This window comes from Mus pahari, chromosome 8, assembly GCF_900095145.1.
Source record: "Mus pahari chromosome 8, PAHARI_EIJ_v1.1, whole genome shotgun sequence".
Classification (NCBI taxonomy): domain Eukaryota; kingdom Metazoa; phylum Chordata; class Mammalia; order Rodentia; family Muridae; genus Mus; species Mus pahari.
The window spans coordinates 15,600,465-15,620,636 of record NC_034597.1 but is presented as its reverse complement, the minus strand read 5'-3'; positions in this window follow the sequence as shown (position 1 = coordinate 15,620,636).

Below are 20,172 nucleotides of genomic sequence, written 5' to 3'. Positions count from 1 at the left end.
ACCCATCGGTGTTCTCTCCCAGTTCCTTCTGCTCATTCAGTGAAGCTGCGTAGCTGTCACCGCTGCAGGGAAGGCAGAGGCTGCTGGGAGCGGCCCGAGGATCAGTAGCAGTGTTGATAAGGATAAGTCCTACTGTAAGCCTTTGTCCCCCTATTTCCCTGCAGTCCTGGAATTCAAGTTTCCCAACACTGTTTCAAACAAGTCCTGAGTCCCTTTAAAAAAATGTGTTACATTCTTTTAATTACTTTTAATTAGGTTTTTACATCTTAACTGCATTTCCCATCTCATCTCTCCTCCCAGACCTGCCCCATTCATCCCTCTTCCCTTCTCTTCAGAAAAGGATGGAGCTCTCATATACGCCTACCAAACATGACATATTAAGTTGCAGTAAGACTTGGCACCTCCCTTTGTATTAAGGTGGAAAGGGTGACCCAGTATGAGGACAAAGGTCCCAAAAGCCGAGAGAAGAGTCAGAGACAGCCCCTGTTCCTACAAGAAGACCGAGCTGTGCAACTATAAACATCAAGGCAGAGGACCCACGTCAGACCCATGCAGGCTAGTTGGTTCTGTGGGTTTTCTTGTGGTGTCCTTGGGAAGAGGGGGTCTTTTGGCTTTGAATATTGTTTAGCAGCTTCTTCGTGCAAGGTCCCAGCAGCATGAATAACCTGGCAAGCAAAAATACTTCCACGCACGGCCAGGTCAGAACCCGGTTGAGAACCACTGCTCTGACGCTCTGATGGAATGCCCACATCTGTTGTGGACAGGAGTTTAGCTTTTACTCTTGGTCCTTCCACGGTACATGCTTTCTTCCTCCTGTCCTTGATCAGAAAAGTCTCACTTTCCTTCCGCTGAGACCTTCTCTCCTGGAACCCCTCTCTCTCATGTCCTCGCTCACTGATGTCCCCTCTGGACCTTTGCTTCACTCTACCTCAGCATCCACAAGGAGGTTGACCTGAAGCCTCAACTGGTGGGTGATTCTGTTTTCAGCTTCCAAGGGATCCAGGACAAAACTTCATTCTAGCAAGCATCCCCAGGGACCAATTCAGTACATGGCATATAGCTACACCCAGGTGGCATTTCTTAATTGGTTCTGAACAGGAGACCTACATAGCTAAAAGCAGACTACGGAACATGTGCTCTCTGAAGGGCTGGCACATCCTGGCTACTTAAGATGGTTGACTATGAACAGGCCTCCATCTTTCTGAACTGAGCAGAAAAAGCCTGGGCCTAGGAAGATGCCTCTGTAGGGAAAGTGTGTACTATACACACAGAGGACCTGAAGCTGGATCCCCGGCACTCATGTGGAAGCTGAGCATCAGAATCAGACATCTGTAACCCCAGGCCTCAAGGGTGGGCAGAGAAAGGTGATCCTGGGGCCTTACTCTCCAGCCTGGCAAGAATGTTCTGTTCCAGGTTTACTGAGAGAGAGACCTTGCCTCAAAAAATCCCTTCTTAATGAAAAGTCATTACTTTGTAAGCTAATTAAAGTAGTCATTTAAAATGCTTGAACAGAGAAACCTTGCATGAGTGGATAATGCTCTTCCCCAAAGCTTAAGGCTATTTAAATGAAAATTCCAGTACCAGGTGTGGGGTGCCTCCCTACAAGCTGTTGGTTAGGAAGGCTCCAGAGGCCCCTAAAACGTTACAGTGTCTTGCTGTTGCCACCAGAGATAGAGCATGAGACCCCATTGCTGAAGAGACCACATACTGTGGGTTACAGGCCATTAAATCAAGGTGGATCTGAGTTGGGAATTTTCTGCCCATTGGCAAGCTTTTATAGTGCCAGAAGGTACTGTATACAGCTGCAGGTAGAGGAAAGTCATCAGTCGTTATACCTAGTGATGGATCACGTGAACTTCAGTAATAACCAGCCGGGGAAGACGTAGCCAGCGGTGCAATGGTGGTATGGCTGTCATGGGGGTCACAATCTGCTTTCTGATTAGATTTGTAGTCCACTCTGCAGGAGAGAAATCATGCCTGGTCTGTAAGGTCAAGAGCTCAAGAGCTGGGGGCGGGGTCATAGACTCTAGTAAAGAACCCACTGCTGCTCTTTTTGCCAAATGGAGTGCAACCATACTGCCTTCTAACTACTTAGATGTATAGTCATAGATGGACGTTGACCTCAGCTTTCATCAGAGAAGGTTTCCCTCTGTAGTGGGTGGCAGCTGACGCAGAGACTCACGACTGGTCTGGGTGCAGAGAATAAGTACTTGCAGAGTGCTCCCTCGGTCCTGTAACAGAGCATGTATCTCACCCCCTCCAAGACCCAAGGACCATTGTAGAAGAGGTGCAGAAAGCACGTAAGAGCCAGCGGATGGCCCAGAGTGCTTCAGTGCAACGCTTTCTGATCGTGGCATGGACTTTGCACTCGGGAACCCACTGTACTTGTGGTTACTTCCAACAGGATCTGCCTAAGACTAGGCTATGTCACCATGGATGGGGGAGGGCCTTATGGGGCCCCATCCCTCACTGAGGAACTATGGACGTTAACGGGAGTTGGGGGAGAGAGTGCCATCCTCTTCCCCAGTGTAGCTACTGGTAAGATGCCAGTGTTCTGGGAAATAGCTCCCCACTCATGTAAGCAGCCATAACTAAATCCAGGAGACCAAAAAAAAAAAAAAAAAAAAAAGGATTTCTGAGTAGGCAGCAGCTTGTTGGGAAGAAGGATTTCAGTGGGAGAGAAGGGGATGAGGAAGGATGGTAGGGAGTGGAAATGACCAAAATTTAATGCACAGATGAAGTCATTATAGGATAAAAATTATACACACACACACACACACACACACACACACACACACACACACACACTAAATGGAAGGCTATTGGCTCTCAAGTTCTTGTTCCAAAGGTTTTAATGACTGTGAAGAAAAGTCGTCAGTTTTCTCCATACACCGCAGCGACTTGAGCATCGTTAATTCGCATGTACCTTGAGAACTTGCTCTAATGAGGTTCTGAGCTGATGCTTGCAGAAGGAGTGCAGCATTTGAAGGGAGAATACAACAATGTGGCTTCCCACCAGTTCTGTCGTGTCAGGGGCACTGGGCTCTTTGGGCAACTCCCCTGACCTCTAAGACTTCATTTGTAAATGAGACCAGAAACATCTCTGGTGGTTTTGAGTAATCTTTCTCTCCAGTAGAACTGGCTCCTCCTAACACTACCAAGGGTTGAGTGTGGGCTTTGATTGTGACACCCCACGCTCTAGGCTGAGTAGGCATTTGGCCTATACTCGCCAGTGATTAAGCCTTCTGAATTCAGCGCAGGACCAGAAAGTGGGCCTATAACCTTAGCACGGCCTAACAGAGTCTGCCATTGGGGTTTCTGTTAGGAGTGACCGGCATCTCTGTCTTTACTCAACACTCAAGACTGATTGGAAGTGGGTCTCTGTCATCCATAAAAATGACACAGAACAGAGCACCTGCATGGCGTGGTTTATTTTAGTGATAGCAGGAAGATGCAGCCAGCATTTCTATACGTTTGGATTCTGTGTATGCAAATTCAATCAACTATGCATTAATTTTTTAAAAAAGGTATCTATATCAAACACGTACAGATACTTTTCTTGTCGTTAGTCCCCCAGACAATACCACACCCTATGGCTGTTGAGGTAGCATTAAGCATTGTGACTTAATTTGGAGAGGATTTAAAATAGGGGGCGTCGTATGCAAATACTATGCTATTTTATTTAGGGAATTGAGCAGCTGTGAAGCTTGGTGTTCTAGGTGGATTTGGAACACAACCTCCGTGGATTCTGAGGGATGGCTATATATAGGATAGTTGTCGTGATGTTTGCAATCTCCATACCCCAAACTATACACTAAGAGAACCACAATGGGCTGGGGAGATGACTCTGTGGGTAAAAGTGCTTGCTGCGCATGCCGGAGGACCTGAACTGGGATCCCTAGATTCATGGAAAAGCTGGGTGTAGCTGTGTACATCTTTAACCCCATTGTAAGGGGCGTGGAGACAGGAGGATCTCTGTGTCTCACTGGTCAGCCAGTAGTGGTAGAAAACACAGCAAGCTCAGGCTTTACTGAACCGCCCTGCCTCAAGAGAATATGGTGGAGTGTGACAGAAGACACCCAGTGTTCTCTTCTGGTCTCTCTGTGTAAGTAGGAACCTGTACTCCACAGGAGCATACATGCATAACACACACACACACACACACACACACACACACACACACACACACACACAAGGAAGAATAGCATACTGAGCCAAGAGGATTGTGAAATTTGAAAGTTGCTTGTGGTGCATACCTTTCTTAGTCAGGGTTTCTTTTTTTTAAGATTTATTTATTATTATATCTAAGTACACCATAACTGTCTTCAGACACACCAGAAGAGGGCATCAGATCTCACTACAGATGGTTGTGAGCCACCATGTGGTTACTGGGATTTGAACTCAGGACCTTTGGAAGAGCAGTCAGTGTTTTTAACTGCTGAGCCATCTCTTCAGCCCAGGGTTTCTATTTCTGCACACAACATTATGACCAAGAAACAAGTTGGGGAGGAAAGGGTTCGTTCAGCTTACACTTCTACATTGCTGTTCATCAGCAAAGGAGGTCAGTATTGGAACTCAAGTAGGTCAGGAAGCAGGAGCTGATGCAGAGGCCATGGAGGGATGTTACTTACTGACTTGCTTTCCTGGCTTGCTCAGCTTGCTCTCTTATAGAAATCAAGACTACCAGCCCAGGGATGGCACCACCCACAAGGGACCTTCCCCACCTTGATCACTAATTGAGAAAATGCCTTACAGCTGGGTCTCATGGAGGCATTTTCTCAACCGAAGTTCCTTCCTCTGTGATAACTCCAGCTCATGTCAAGTTGACACAAAACCAGCTAGTACAATACCAAATATCTATTTTACATACAAACAAACAAACAAACAAAAAAAAAAACACAGACAGACAAACTACAAACAAAGCCACCACCACCAAACCCCCACATGGTGGTAGAGTGAAGCAGGCCCATCCTCTCAGCTGACTTAGAACTTTGAGACGTGTTAGGCCCCTTCTCTTACTGGTGTCTTTGGTCATAAGATTTGCTCTTCTCCCAACGACTCCTCGTTTCCCACCCATCATTACATGTTTTCCCATTCTATATCCTTGTGTATGTGCACATGTGTGCATGTTTGCATGTGGTATATGTGTTTGTATATGTGGTATAAGTGTGTATGTGGTATATATGTGTGTCCATGTTTGTGTATATGTATGTGTCTACGATATATGTGTATGATATACATGTGTGCATGTGTATATGTGTGGTATATGTAAGTATTCATATACACATGTGTATGTGTATGGTATGTGTGTACATGTGCACATGCACATGTGTATATGGGATATGTGTATGGTACAGGCACATGTGTGTGGTATATGTGTGTATGTGGTACCTGTGCATATGTCTGTGGAATATGTGCATGCATTTGTGTGATATTTGTGCATATGTGTGTGGTTTATGTGTGTGTGTGTGTGTGTGTGTGTGTGTGTGAGTGTGTGTAGGGATCAGAGGTTAATGTTGGGTGTCTTCTTTTATGACTCTCTGCCTTATCTTTTGAGACAGAGTCTCTTCATCAAATCTGGAGTTCACCAATTCAGGTAGACTCAGGCCAGCAAGCCTCTGGGATCTACCCTCTTCCCCAGCACTGGGAGTTACAGCAGCCATGACTTTCTTTCATATGGTGCTGGAGGTCTGAGCTCAGGGCCTCCTGCTACAGCAATTCTTTTTTTGTTTGTTTGTTTGTTTGTTTTGTTTTGTTTTTGTTTCTGTTTTTTTTTTTTTTGAGACAGGGTTTCTCTGTATAGCCCTGGCTGTCCTGGAACTCACTTTGTAGACCAGGCTGGCAACTGGGAGGGCTTGATGTGGGTGCTGGGAGTCAAACCCAGGTCCTTTGCAAGTTCAGTAAGCATTCTTAGCTGATGAGTCATAGTTTCAGGCCTCTGTAGTTTGATTTTGTTTTGACAGGGTCTTGTCCTGCAGCTCAGGCTAGTCTGGACCTCACTATGCAGCCCTGACTGGCTTTGAACTCATAGCAATCCCACTGCCTCAGCTTCCTAAGTGTGTATGCACCATAACACCCAGTAGTTCTCTATATTCCTAAAGTTTATCTGGTCTGATATGGGAGTTCTGAAGCTGCTTTCTCTTGGCTCAGATTTGTCTGGTGTATCTTCCCCCCAAGTTTCTGCTTTCTCCTTTTCTGGGTGCACAAGTTAGAGTTATATTTCTAGAAAACAGCCCACTGCTGAGTGATGCAATGCTAGGCAAACAGTTCTTTTGGTTGGTGGGATAGATCCATTTGCATTTACGATAACCTCAGGGGAGTTGGGCTGTATCTTAGCATTTTGTCATATTTTGCTTAATCACACTTTCGGCTTCCCCCTCCCTACTTTGCTGTCTTTAAGATTTGGGAGCCATATATCTCCTTTTTTTGTTTTTTGTTTGTTTGTTTGTTTTGTTGTTGTTTTTTACTGTTTCAGAAGTTACCTCCAAAATCTTAATATGTTGACTGACTTCATGATATTAACTTCACTCATAATTTAACCCTGATGTAATGCTCTGTTTAGTAGGCTATTGCTAACAAGCATGTTGGTGCTTTGACATCACCCAGATCTTTCCTTAGTATCATTGCTGCTTAATATCAGTGCTGATTCATGCTGCCTGTAGTTATCTGAGCTTTGTGCATCCAGGCTGTCTGTTCTTCGTTCCCTCTGGGCTTTGCTTCCTTCCTTCTTGTCCTTTGGGCACGTTTTCATTTCTGTGGGTGACAGTCTGCTCACATCTGTTCATCTTAAGATGCTTTATTTCAACCCTGTGTCTAAAGCTCAGGGTAGTGGAGCATTGATGTCTAGGTTGATGCAGGTTTTGCTCTGTCTTTGAAGGGAAGTGCCAGCCCTCTGTCTCTCTGACCATGCCTCTCTGGCCACCTGGTATTGTCCTCATGCTGTCTAATTGTCATTCCTTAAGATTTTCTTTTGTACAGAAGAAAACCAAGAAGGATGACCACTGGGTGGATACTTCATTCCTCCTTAGAATAAGGAACAAAATACTCATGAAAGGATATAGGTACAGAGTCAAAATTTAGAGCTAAGATGAAAGGATGGACTATCCAGAGACTACCCCATTCAGGAGTCCATCCCATCATCAGCCACCAAACCTAGATACTAATGCTCATGCCAGCAAGATTCTGCTGAAGGGGCCCTGATATTGTGGACTCTTGTGAGGCTATGCCAGTGCCTGGCAAACACCGAAGTGGATGCTCACAGCTAGCTATTGGATGGAACACAGGGTCCCCAATGGAGGAGCTAGAGAAAGCACCCAAGGACCTGAAGGGAGCTGCAACCCTGTAGGTGGAACAACAATATGAACTAACCAGTACCCCCTGAGATTGTGTCTCTAGCTGCATATGTAGCAGAAGATGGCCTAATTAGCCATCATTGGGAAGAGAGGCCCCTTGGTCTTGCAAACTTTATATGACCCAGCACAAGGGAAGGCCTGGGCCAAGTAGTGGGAGTGGGTGGGTAGGGGAGAAGAGGTGGGGGGCGGGGTATAGGAAACTTTCGGGATAGCATTTGAAATGTAAATAAAGAAAATAATAAAAAAATTAAAAAAAAAGATTTTCTTTTGTTTTGTTTTTGAGACAGGGTTTTACTATGCATCTGTGGCTAACCTGGAACATAAAGAACCTGCTACATAGAGTAGGTTGGCCTGAAAATCATGGGGATCTGCCTGCCTCTGCTTCCTGGGTGCTGGATTAAAGGCACATGCTATTATACCCAAAAAGGTAGTTCTGCTCTTATCGTGTGTGGTTTTGTTGTTGTTATTTTTTTTTTTTTTTGAGACAGTCTCACTATGTTGTTCAGGCTGGCCTTCAGCTTCCTACCTTCCTACCTCAGCCTCTATGGTGCAGGTATGTGCCATCATACCTAAGTCTATAAGGTTTTTCAATTTATTTTCCCTAGAACTTGTGCCTAGAATGTACTGGCCTTTGTTTTCAGCTCTCAGCCACCATGCACACTGCTCTACTCCCACTGTGGTCATCTTCTAGAACTGTCTGTGATGTGTCCGGCTTTCCTCTCCTTACCACTTAGATTCTATTTGCTGAGGGTGTGTTTCTCAGGCTTATGCCTATTTGGCCAGTCACTGAAGGCCAACTGGGATCTAATATGCTAATTATCCTCCTCCTTAAAAGTCTGTAATTCTTATTTGGCATGTTGCTTTTTCTTTTGTGGTTCTAAATAATTTTAACAGTGCTAGTTTTGTGGTCTCCATCATATTCTTGGTTTGCCACAAGTTAATGGCAACCCCACACAATTTTGCTTTCTTTCTGGATCTAGGCATTGGCTATTTCCCCAATGATGCAGATTATTTCCCCATTGGCTTTTCACCTTGGACTGAGTATGTGTCCTCTCCATTTTTATTCATGGTAGTTAAATATGTGTTCATGCATACATTAGATGCCCAGGAGATACTGTGTTTGTTGATGATGCAACAACTGCAAAAAGACACTTGATCTGTTGTGCCGCTTTTTGTTCTCGGTTCAAATTAAAGTGTTCTATCAAGTCTCAGGAAGTATACACAGCCTGTAAGTCTCACGGAGCCCCTGATATTTAGAAGATTTATAATTCCCCTTTCTAAGGTTGTTCCTGCAGTCGTCATTGCCAAGGAGAGGAGATTCTCTGACGGGAGAAGCTGCCTGCAAGCCCTACAGGGAACTCAAAGGACAAGGAGTCTTGGAGTCACCACCCATACTGGGATGGGCATTTCAGTGATGCAGCAGCTACTGAGTCATCTCAACTCCTGTAAGTAACGCCTTATTTACACCATAAGAAACCCCAATAAACCTACTGGCTTTCTAAGGGTGACTGGGTGGAATTGTTTCCTTACACTGTTGTGTGCCCTATTCCCCAGGGTGAATAGATGTTCGCTCTTGTTCTCCTCAGCAAAAGTCACACAGTGAACTTGTGTTTGTGTGTGTGCGCATGCACTTTGAGAGTATTTCATGCAATATATTTTGATCAGACTCACCCCAACTCCTCCTTTTTGTACCCTTTACATCTTTACCTTCCTACCCACTCAACTCTGAGTCTTTTTGTTTTTTGTTTTTCCTCTCAATCAAGTTTCTGTTGCCACACTGCTGTCGGGAGTAGGGGCTGCCCTGGATGGAGCATCCTTGACCTATCAGGGGTCAAATCACTAAAGAAAACGGACTCTCCCATCCCCAGATGCTGGTATGTCATCAAGTCCTCAGCCAGGGTAAGACTTGGTGCTTACCACCTCCTCCCTGTGCGAGGGCTCTGTCTGGCTTGAGCTTGCACAGGTCTTGCGCACACGCTGTCACAGTCGCCGTGAGTTCGTCTGTACACCTGCCTCATTGTATCTGGCAAGCAGCATCCTTGAAGTTACCCACCACCTCTGGCTCTTACAATCCCTCTGACCCTTCTTCTAGGATGGTCCACAGAGATGGATTGATCACCACTACGATCCATGGGGAGGAAGGTACCACTCCTCTGTATGTACCAGACAGTGGAAATGCAGATGTGGCGATAGGTTTATAGAGCCACTCTTCTGCTTTTACTAGCACTGGTCGAAGGCAGTGAAAAACTAGCACCTACCACGTACCAAACGCCATGCTGAGAGCGGCGCCTGGGTTCTTCCACCTGATCCTCACACGAGTGCCTCTGCTCTGAAGAGGATATTGAACTATGAGGAAGCAAGAAACCCGATCCATACCCTGTAACTACAGAGAGAAGCAGCAGTGACGTCTGAATGTCGCTGTGTGCAGGAACACATAGGCTTCAGTTAGGTTGTGATGTCATCATGTATTTTACTTCCCAAGGCTTGGGGCTCCTTGTTATGGTGGGGACAGCAGCTGTGGACAGAAGACCCTGTTCAAAGAAGCTGTTAGCACCAAGCCTGAGGAACAGTGTAAGGTATTTAATAAATCTATCCCTAATAAATAAGTAACTTTTTCCTTTGTAGACCTGAGGACTTCACGCTGGAGCAGCCGGACAGGGCATATGGAGACACTGGCCTCCTCTTCTTCCCTTGGTTGTAAAGCACTGCCCAGTAACCTAGAGGGACCTATGTTTTGGTCACTTTCCTGGCAAGGAGGCCCAGGCAGGTGGAATTCCCAGGAAAGATATCACACTTGAGGCTACTGGTGTTGGCATAATGCCTGCCTGGCTGCTCAAAGCCTGCCTGGGCTGTCTCTTCTGCTCTCACTAAGCCTCATCCTGCTGATGCGAACACAATAAAGGGGATTCTTGCTGTGCCCCCACCTCCTAACACACAGCCCAGGACCTGAGGCTGCCCATGCTCTAGGGGTACCCCAGGATGTGCTCCGCAGGCACACCCCACCTCTCAAGCATGCATTCTTCCCGAGAAAGGAAAGAGAGTGGGAAGAGAGATCAAGCAGTGAGAGCAAGTCAATGATGGATGGATGGATGGACGGACGGATGGATGGATGGACGGATGGACAGACGGACGGATGGATGGATGGATGGATAATAGATAGACAGAGAAACATGTCAGGAATCTGCCAGCCAGGATTCTATGATTTCCTGTTTATACTTGTCTCATTCTTTGTAAGCTTTGGGGCCCATCTATTCCAGCCACACCCATTTGAGCTAGAGAAAAGGCTGCCAGGAGGAGGCAATCAACCCTGGGGTTCTATGTCCCTTTTTCTTTGTTTTTTGTTTTTTCCTTTGGGTCTCTCTAGTTCCCGCTGTTATTTTATTTCACTTTTACTCTTGCCTCTCCTCCTCTCTGTTCTAGGATGTTACCCAGTCCCTGCAGCTTCCCTCTCCTCCTCTCTGTTCCAGGATGTTGCCCCTTTCCACAACTTTCCTCCAAAGGCACAGTGGGACACCTGCCCTTTCATCCTCCCTCATCATTACCAGCCTCCCCAACCTAGAGAAGATCCTGATTTTCCTGTCACCCCAGGACCCACCCACAGAGGTGCCTCAAAGCTCTGGCTTTGTCCTGATGCTGCATCCGACCCAGTTCCAGGGAGAGGCTCAGAGCTGAGCGGCCAGCTGTTACCTACTGTGTTTAAAGCCCAGTGGAGGTATGTCCTGAGGTTCCTGGGTCCCCACCTCAGCAGGTGCTCAGAGTCCCAGATGACATGGGAAAAGATTCCCTACATGCCTGCCACCAGCCTGGGGACTTGTGAGGGTCTGCATGCTGGTGCACAGCTGGGTGAAGCCACACTGGGGCTCTGTGGGAGCAAAAGGCTCCATGAATTCTAGAGACCCAGATTAGCATTTTAAAGAATCATCTACAGAGTCCTGCTGGGAATAGGGAGGAGGAGAGGAAGACTCATTGCACCGGCCCCAGCAGGCCCATCTGCTGCCCAGGTAGCATTGGAGAGGGCACAGAGGGTACAGGAAATGTTTCTAACTTCAGCTTAGGCAAGGCAGCAAAGAGGCTTTGGGCATTCTGTCAATCATCTTCAAAGAGCACCATCTCAAGTCTAAAAAAGAATACGTCAGACAAAGCCTCACTACCGAGCCCCTCTCCCGGAGGAGGTCTTGGTGACATAGAGAGCAGAGGTCCTGGGGACCACCAGGCATGCTGTGCACTGACCTCAGCTTCTGTGAGTAGCAGCTCTCTCTGAGTTCAAAGGAGGTACTTGCTTCCCATGCTAGTGCCTCACTTTCTACATCTGCAGAGTGGACCCAATGAGTTCAAGCCAGTAGGAAAGTTCAACCTCTACCCAGAGCCAACACGTGAAGGATGATTTCATCGTATGTTCCCATCTTGAGATTAAATGAGAACAGTGCACCCCATTCAGTTCTCCCAAACCCAGTTGCCGCCCCCCTCCCCCCAAGTTGGCCTTCGCCTCAGTTTAGAGGGCCTTGTGCTCAGCACTGAGGTCTGATGCAATGACATCATTCTCCTTCATTATGCCAGTTTTTATACTTCTATCATACACTTTTATTTTCAAGACATCCATAGCCTTTCAACTACTATGTGTGGCGATGCTGATCGTCTAAGATGTGGTGCCCAGGAATCCCTTTTGAAGTGAACTAAGGGTGTTGGCTGAGGACCAGTGTGACCCAAGCAATGGGGAAAATGTTTGCGTTCAGTCCAGACATCCATGAGGAATCCATGGTAGTGTCCCACTCCACTGCTGGGCTACCAGCCATGTTTGTGCTGGCCTGGAAGGAAGGGTGTGCTGTACCTCAATATGCTTTCTCTGCCTGCCAACTCTGCTCCAGGAGTTCTCACACGAGTCTCTCTGGGGGAAGCCAGGAAAGAAGGGGCAGAGCCCTCTGGACTGTGTGATGGGAAAGATAAATTCTATAGTCTTTAGATTGGTTCTCAAATGGACTCAAGTACTCCCATGACTTTAATGGAAAGCCATTTCAGGAGGTCCCACCCTCTGATGGACCGCTGGATTTAATGGACAGCCATTTTGATAGGCTAGCAGATTAAGAAGCACTCGGCTTCTAAGCACATAACAGAGGGACTAGAATTCCCACCTGGACGGCTGGACTTCAGACAGAATATGTCTTGAAATAAAAAGCCATGAACTCATACTTGCCAATCTGTCTCTGTACGGTGTCACCAAGACAGGACTTGATAGAAGAGCTGAGAGCAAGTCAGATAAAAAGCTTTAAGCCCACGACTATCCATCATTCCAAGAGTTCCCAGGGCGGCTAGGGCAGTCTGTGGCTGACTTTGCTCAACTTACAGCTTTCAATTCTGTGATAAGGAGAGAACTAAATGAGATTGATAACTGACTCAAAGGAAGCGTCTGCACGCCTGTCCTCCACTGAGCATCTTCTGGAAAACTGATGTCACCTAGTGTTCTTAGCACCCATCAAGCCTATTCCTAAAGGGAAGTACTACAGCATGCGGGGCAGCTTCTGCTTCTAACTCTACCTTGTCCTATGTGTGCAGTGCTTAAGGTATCTTTCTGGAAGTACATAATGCTTGTGTTCAAACGGGTCCCCAGAGAGACAAAGCTGATGACACTCTCCATAGACATTGCCAAAAGTCAAGGTTTCAGGTCCTGGAGTAGGCAGAGGTCATATATCTCCATCTCCATCTCTGTCTCTGTCTGTCTTTGTCTCTCTCTCTCTGTCTCTCTGTCTCTGTCTTTGTGTCTCTGTCTATGTCTCTGTTTCTCTGTCTTTCTGTTTCTCTCTCATGTCTCTCTCTCTCTCATGCTTTCTCGAGAATGTCTAGATAATTGACTGTGTCACCTCTATCTTTAGCTGTCCTTTAGATATGAAATATAACCACACCATACGCCCTGGGAAATGCCACCAATGCTAGACTTAAGGATGCAAATCTGGGGGCAAAGGTGAGACCACCGCTAAGATGCCTGTGCACAGGGAACAATCTTGGCTTCAAGTTGAATAAATACATCCTGGGACGTTCACAGCATTTTTTTCTGTGGAAACATGGCCAGCTCCTTGCATGAATATATTTGATGAACTTTCCTCTTGAACTCAGAGACCAGTTTATTGCTGTGTGTCCCTTTCATGGCTCATTCTCTTACATCCCCCAGGGCGCTGCTAAATTGAAATTTTGTTTGGTTTGTTTTAGAAAGATGTAAGCAAAGGTGTGTTTCTTGGTTTCATACAAGCAAGCTCACCCCTCATAAAATACCATGGCTCATAATCTTTTTGAGCCATTAGAATTGTACTTCATTTTGGAAAATAGGACGTTTGGTAACTATGGGGATACTGAAGCCAAGGATGGGATAGACTTCCAAGGGAGGGAGCTGTTAGCTGTTACAGATGTGTGTGTGTGTGTGTGTGTACATGCGTTTGCAGGTGAATGTGCATGTGTATACGTGTGCAAGCATATGGCCAGAGGCCTACATTTAGTGTCTTCCTGCATTGCAGGCCACCTTATTTTTTAAGATAGGGTATCTCTGTGAACTTGACATTCAAGAGTTTGCCTAGACAAGCTGGCCAGTGAGCCCCATGGACCTTCTCTCAGCTTTTCCAGCATTGGGATCACAGGCAAGTACATGTGGTTTTCTAGGTAGATGCAGGGGATCTGAACTTGCTCGTGTCCCATCCTTGTGGTGCAGGCACTTTATTCTCTGAACTACCTGCAAGCCCCCCAAACTGTGTTATCACAAAACAAGGTGCAGCATGCACAAATCAGAATTGGAGGCCAGGAAGCCCATCCCGGGCCACCACCGACATGTTTGACTTCATGGCTTCTTATTCCCAAAGGGTTTCTAAGCAGGGAGTTTGCTCTCAACATCATTCTCATCTTAGGGGCAGGAGTAAGTCCTCCGCCCCGTCTATATGCTGTCTCGTGTCCCAAAGTCCTTATTCAGGACAAGGAATTGAGTGCTGGACTCCCCAGCTCTGGAAGCAGAGCTTCTGCACAGATTAAACTAGGAACCCTGAAGGAAATAAAAAGAGTAGCCAGTGCTTTGGTCTGGAAGCCTGAAACACGCAGGAAGCACAGAGAAACTCCCAGCACCATAGAAGAAAGCAGACGCTCTGGATCCAGAAGCCTCTCCGAGGTAAGACTCAAGACAGCGGTAGTCTGCTTGAGACAATCCTGGCAGAGTTGGTGGGGACAGAGAGATGAGCAGAATTGTCTTCTGGCAGTCCGGCAAAATGGAAGTGAAAGGTGCCTTCTAGTCAGGACGTGGTCCCCGAGTTGACTCCATCAACCATGACCCCAGATATTGGTACCATCTTGGACAAAGAAGAGTATATGTTCCTGCTAGCTTCCATCTGGACCGCAGAAGGGTCTATGGCTGAGGACCTGCAAGAGCATGCCACTTTTCTCCAAAGGCTATGGTTTCTCTCTCGGAGACAGGGTTTCTCTGGGTAGCCCTGGCTATCCTGGAACCCACCAGTTCTTGCCTAGACCAGGCTTGCCTGGAACTCAGAGATCTGGCTCTCCCTGCCTCCCGAATGACTCCTGAAAGCTGGGATTAAGGGTGTGCAGCACTATGCCTGGCTAAGGCAATAGTTTTGATGTGTAATGGAGTATTACTCAGCTATTAAAAACAATGAATTTATGAAATTCTTGGGCAAATGGATGCGTCTGGAGGATATCATCCTTAGTGAGGTAACCCAATCACAAAAGAAGTCACTAGATATGCACTCACTGATAAGCAGATATTAGCCCAGAAACTTAGAATACCCAAGATACATTATGCAAAACACAAGAAAACCAAGAAGGATGACCATCTTATGGATACTTCATTCCTCCTTAGAATAAGGAACAAAATACTCATGAAAGGATATAGGTACAGAGTCAAAATTTAGAGCTAAGATGAAAGGATGGACTATCCAGAGACTACCCCATCCGGGAATCCATCCCATCATCAGCCACCAAACCCAGATACTAATGCACATGCCAGCAAGATTCTGCTGAAGGGACCCTGATATAGCGGCCTCTTGTGAGGCTATGACAGTGCCTGGCAAACACCGAAGTGGATGCTCACAGTCAGCTATTGGATGGAACACAGGGTCCCCAATGGAGGAGCTAGAGAAAGTACCCAAGGAGCTGAAGGGGGCTGCTACCCTGTAGGTGGAACAACAATATGAACTAACCAGTACCCCCTGAGCTCGTGTCTCTAGCTGCATATGTAGCAGAAGATGGCCTAATCGGCCATCATTGGGAAGAGAGGCCCCTTGGTCTTGCAAACTTTATATGACCCAGCACAAGGGAAGGCCTGGGCCAAGTAGTGGGAGTGGGTGGGTAGGGGAGCAGGGGTGGGGGGGTATAGGGAACTTTCGGGATAGCATTTGAAATGTAAATAAAGAAAATAATAATAAAAAAATTTAAAAAAGGAGGCAATTACTTTGAGACTCTCATGCCCTGACTCAAGTTCTTTGCTAGGCATGGGCTGATCTGAGGTCTGTGATGTAGTAAGGGTCAGGGAAGGTCCCTGTGGCCAGTCAGTCTCCGCTAGACATCTACTGAGGCTAGGATGTAAGAATATCAGTGGAGGCCTTCTGACATCTCTCAGCTACTGTGAGAAATTTGCACACAGTTTTAGAGCTTACTTTTATATCAAGTTTTAGGATAAGCCACATGTCAGTGGTATGCCATCTGCTGGTCTGCCGCTCAGTTGTCCTTCTCGGTGTCTCCCAAGCTCTTTAATGACAGGGAAAAATCCTTACAGTTTGATGTTAAAGGAAAGTAGGGTGAATATTACATGCTCAGATCCACGGGAAAAAATCTAAATATGTAAAATGTCAAGAGGTTAGATGATCTGTGGGTGGAGGGATCCCAGGGAGATTCAGTGTCCTCTTATGAAGATTCTGTAGTCTGGATTTTTCTTTTTTTTTTGTAATCAGCCTGAATTAATCATTTAAACAGAAATAAATACAAAGCAGATATTAATTAGTTATGAAAAGAAAACATAACCCACTCAGACCTGCTTTCTTAGCCCCTCTTTCCACCCAGTGAACATTTGGAAACTCCAAGGCCCTTGGATATAGTTTTGAGGGTTGGGCCACTGCGTTCCTCCTTTCTCATAAGTCAGAAATTGTTCCGGAGACGGAGGACTCTTGGCGTGTCAAGTAACTCGATGAGAACTCAGCCTCATTTTCTTGAAGCTGTAAGGAGGTGGAGTAGCTACTTTCTCATCTTCTACCACAAATAAATTATAAGGAGGTGAGAAAGTAGCGGTGCATCATGGTAACTGTGTATGTGTGTCTGCCTGTGTGTGTGGGCACACATATGCTTGTGGATAGTATGTATGTTTATATATATATGTGCTTGTGTGCATGTGTGTATGTGTGCACATATGGTTGGGTGGCCATACTTGTACAGGCCAGAGGGCAACTTCAAGTGTCCTTCCTCAGGCACCATCCCACTTTTCTCTGAGAGTTTTCTTCTTCCCTGACACTCGTCTAGTGGTCCCGTCTGACTGGTCAGTAACTCCCAGGGATCTGCCTGCTCCTGACTGTCCAGACCTAAGATCTAAGTGAACCTCATGCCCAGGTTTTTTTTTGTTGTTGTTGTTGTTTAAATGTGCACATTAGTTCTGAGGGCCAATCTCAGGTTCCTGTGCTTGGATGGGGGCACGTTGCCAACTCTCTCCAGCTTTTCACATCATGGTAACTTAAGGAAGTGTGGATACACTAATGATAGTCATAGCTAAGATGGGGCATTAGATTGTGTTGTGGAAAGAACATGAACTGGGCCATCTACCTTCATACCAACACTTTATATGGTATGGAATTCATAAGTGGATAGTTGGTATCATCCTGGATATGATGTTTCTCTTTACTTTTACTTAAAACTTTTAATTTATTCATTTTATGAGCGAGCATTTTATCTGCATGCATATATGTGAATCACGGGAGTGGTTGATGCCTTAAGAGATCAGCGGAGGGCACCGGATTTCTCAGACCTGGAGTTCCAGATGGTTGTGAACCATTCTGTAGGTGCTGGGAAACAAAGCAGGGTCTCTTAGGAGCCACACGTGCCTTTAGCTGCCGGGGCATCTCTCCAGCCCTAACATTTAAACGGGCAAAAATTGTGTTTATGTGTATTGCACAACATTATTTGAAATATTTATTCTTTGTGGGATGGATAACCAGTTAACTCAAGCTGATTACTATTAGGTATTACCTTTTTCTTGTATGCATCTGTGGTCAGAACCCTTGGTGTCCCTTCTCAAGTATACTAAACATTACTAACTGTATTCAGCGTGCGTCCTGTAACGACTATCACCCAAACCCATGGTCCCCTATCCCATGGTTACATTGTTTGTTTGACTGTGAAATATTCCTCAGGATTTTCATGTCTCAACTGTTGAATCAGCCCCCTTTTGAATAGTCACCAAGTAGTGGTCAACCAGAAACCGCCACCAGAGGGCGCCACATCACTTAGGGAGGCATTACTGAATCTCCCAACAGATTCGTAATTTTTTTTTTTTAAATCTGAGTATCAGGGTTCATTAGGTCCAGGCTGGGGCTGGAGAAAGCAAGCTTAGTGAGTTATCTGTGATACTCTGCTGACATCTGCATAGACAGCCTTTCACGGTCTCTCTGGACTTCAATCATTCTGTTTTTTCAGTTTGTGTGCCTGTGAACGTCGTCTCCTGTATTTCTTTTAAGTCCCATGGGGAATGCCCAGCTTAGAATAGGTAACAGACTTGAAAACCCAGGCTTGCTCTGAAGGTGACCACAGACACAGGGGCATCTGCTGAAGAGTCTGGGAAGCTATTAAATGTATTTACAGGCAAATAAATGGCCCCCACTGTAAGTTTCTACTTTTGTTTCTGCTGCTTTTAGTTCTTGTACCATGGTCCTAGATACCCGATCTGTAGACACACCTACAGAAGGTAGAGATGATGCTCTGAGGTTATTTGTAAATACTTCTAGAGCTTCCCATTTCCCGGGCTAATGAAAGTGAAAAGACCATCGGTAGGCATGGGCGACAGATCCTGTGCAAGCTGGATGGGTTCTGCCTCTCTGGAGCTTGGCCACAGCCTGGTATGTGGCCCTCTGGGATAAAGGCTACAGACAGCAGAGCTCAGGGATTCCTGCAGCTGTGTGATCCTGCTCCAACTGTCTTTCTGAGGGACTGTGTGGGTGTGCAGAGCAGTAAAGGGGAGGCAGGGACCCCTAATTCCCCCTCTTCCCACAGATTGCACTCTATGAGCAAAACCAAGGGCCAGGAGATCTGATCTGGTCCCAGTTTGTCCAGTTTATGGAGTGTGTGTGTGTGTATGGTGTGTGTGTATGTGTATGTATGTATGTATGTGTGATGTGGTGTGTGTATGGTGTGTGGTGTGTGAGTGTGTGTGTGTGTGCATCCTTGCCCAGTGTGCAGTGCTTGGAGGGCATAGGTTGATGCCAGATGTTTTACTCAATCACTTTCCACCTTAATTGATGGAGGCTCAATTTGGGGCTTACCCCTCCTGGTTTAATTTTGCTTGTTTGTTTTTGTTTTTTGTTTTTGGCTTTGCTATCTGTCCTGAAACCCCCCTGGTGTCTGTATTTCTCTCTACCTCCCAGAACCAGAGCGTATCACTATGCCTGCACTTCATGTGGGTGCTAGAGATCTGAACTCAGGTCCTCATCCTTGTGCAGTAAGCATTTTACTCACCAAGTTCTCTCTCCTACCTCTGGTTTCTGTTTTCGTTGCAGCTTTCAGAATGACTAGCACAAGCCTGTGATGTCCAAGGTTCCCTTTGAATGTGAGGTTCCTCCATGTCTAGGGGGAGAGTCTCTTCCTAAAAGGCTGGTCAGAGCTGGGCAAAGGCCTGATGATATCTACTCCTTGCAGTGGGGGATACTCTCATTCTGTACCTATATCCTGGGTGCCCCGAAATCACTCAGGAACAGGTGATAATATTGACCCTGAGGGTCTCTGATGAATTCTGATTAAGTCATGGCTTTGCACAACACACGATGCTGAAAGCTTCAGTCAGCAAAGTTAGGGGTGGTGAGAGAGCGGACAGTGTGGTGGCTGGGCTAGGTGTCTTATGGGACTTCTGGGACCCTTTAAATGATGATGATGATAATGGAGTGGGGACTTCAAATGTGGGAGGACAGAAGACACAGCAGTCACTAGCGTCTTGTTAAGTCACCCTGATAATAGTTTTCAGGGGGATCTAGCTTATAGATATTAGCTAGGAAGAACCCAGAGGGGACCACTGGCTGCAAAGGTTCAAGTTTTGCTCCTATGGGAATACGTTCTGAAGGCTCGATAACCCATGGTGGGGCAGGACAGTACCTGTCCTTTGCTGACTTATGCTATGAATGTCTGAGTTTTAAATGTTAATTCTTGGACTTAAGGAAAGTCCCTCAGGCTTGTGTCGAGGCACAGACCCAGCTGCTGGGAAGGCCAGTAAAGGAATCCCAGTACTGCAGCCACTTGCACCTCTCCCCAGCCTTTCCAACGTCAACTACCCCAGCCTGATGTTGGAAAAGAGCCGGGCCATTGAATGCATGGGGATTGTGTTGCAGCCCTCTGAGTACAGAAGGATGGGTGATGCTGGAGGGACCACTGGATGATTTAAGGGGAGACTGAGGCAATTTCTGCTTCTAGAAGACACCATTCATTCCTCTCTTCTTTAACACCCCCTGTCTCTCTCTGTGTGTAAATGTGAGTGTGTCCCATAGCATGCACATGGACATGAGAGAATGGTAAACAGGAGTTAGCTTATTCCTTTGACTCTGTGAGTTTCAGGGATCCGGCGCAGGGGGTCAGGTTTGAAGACAAG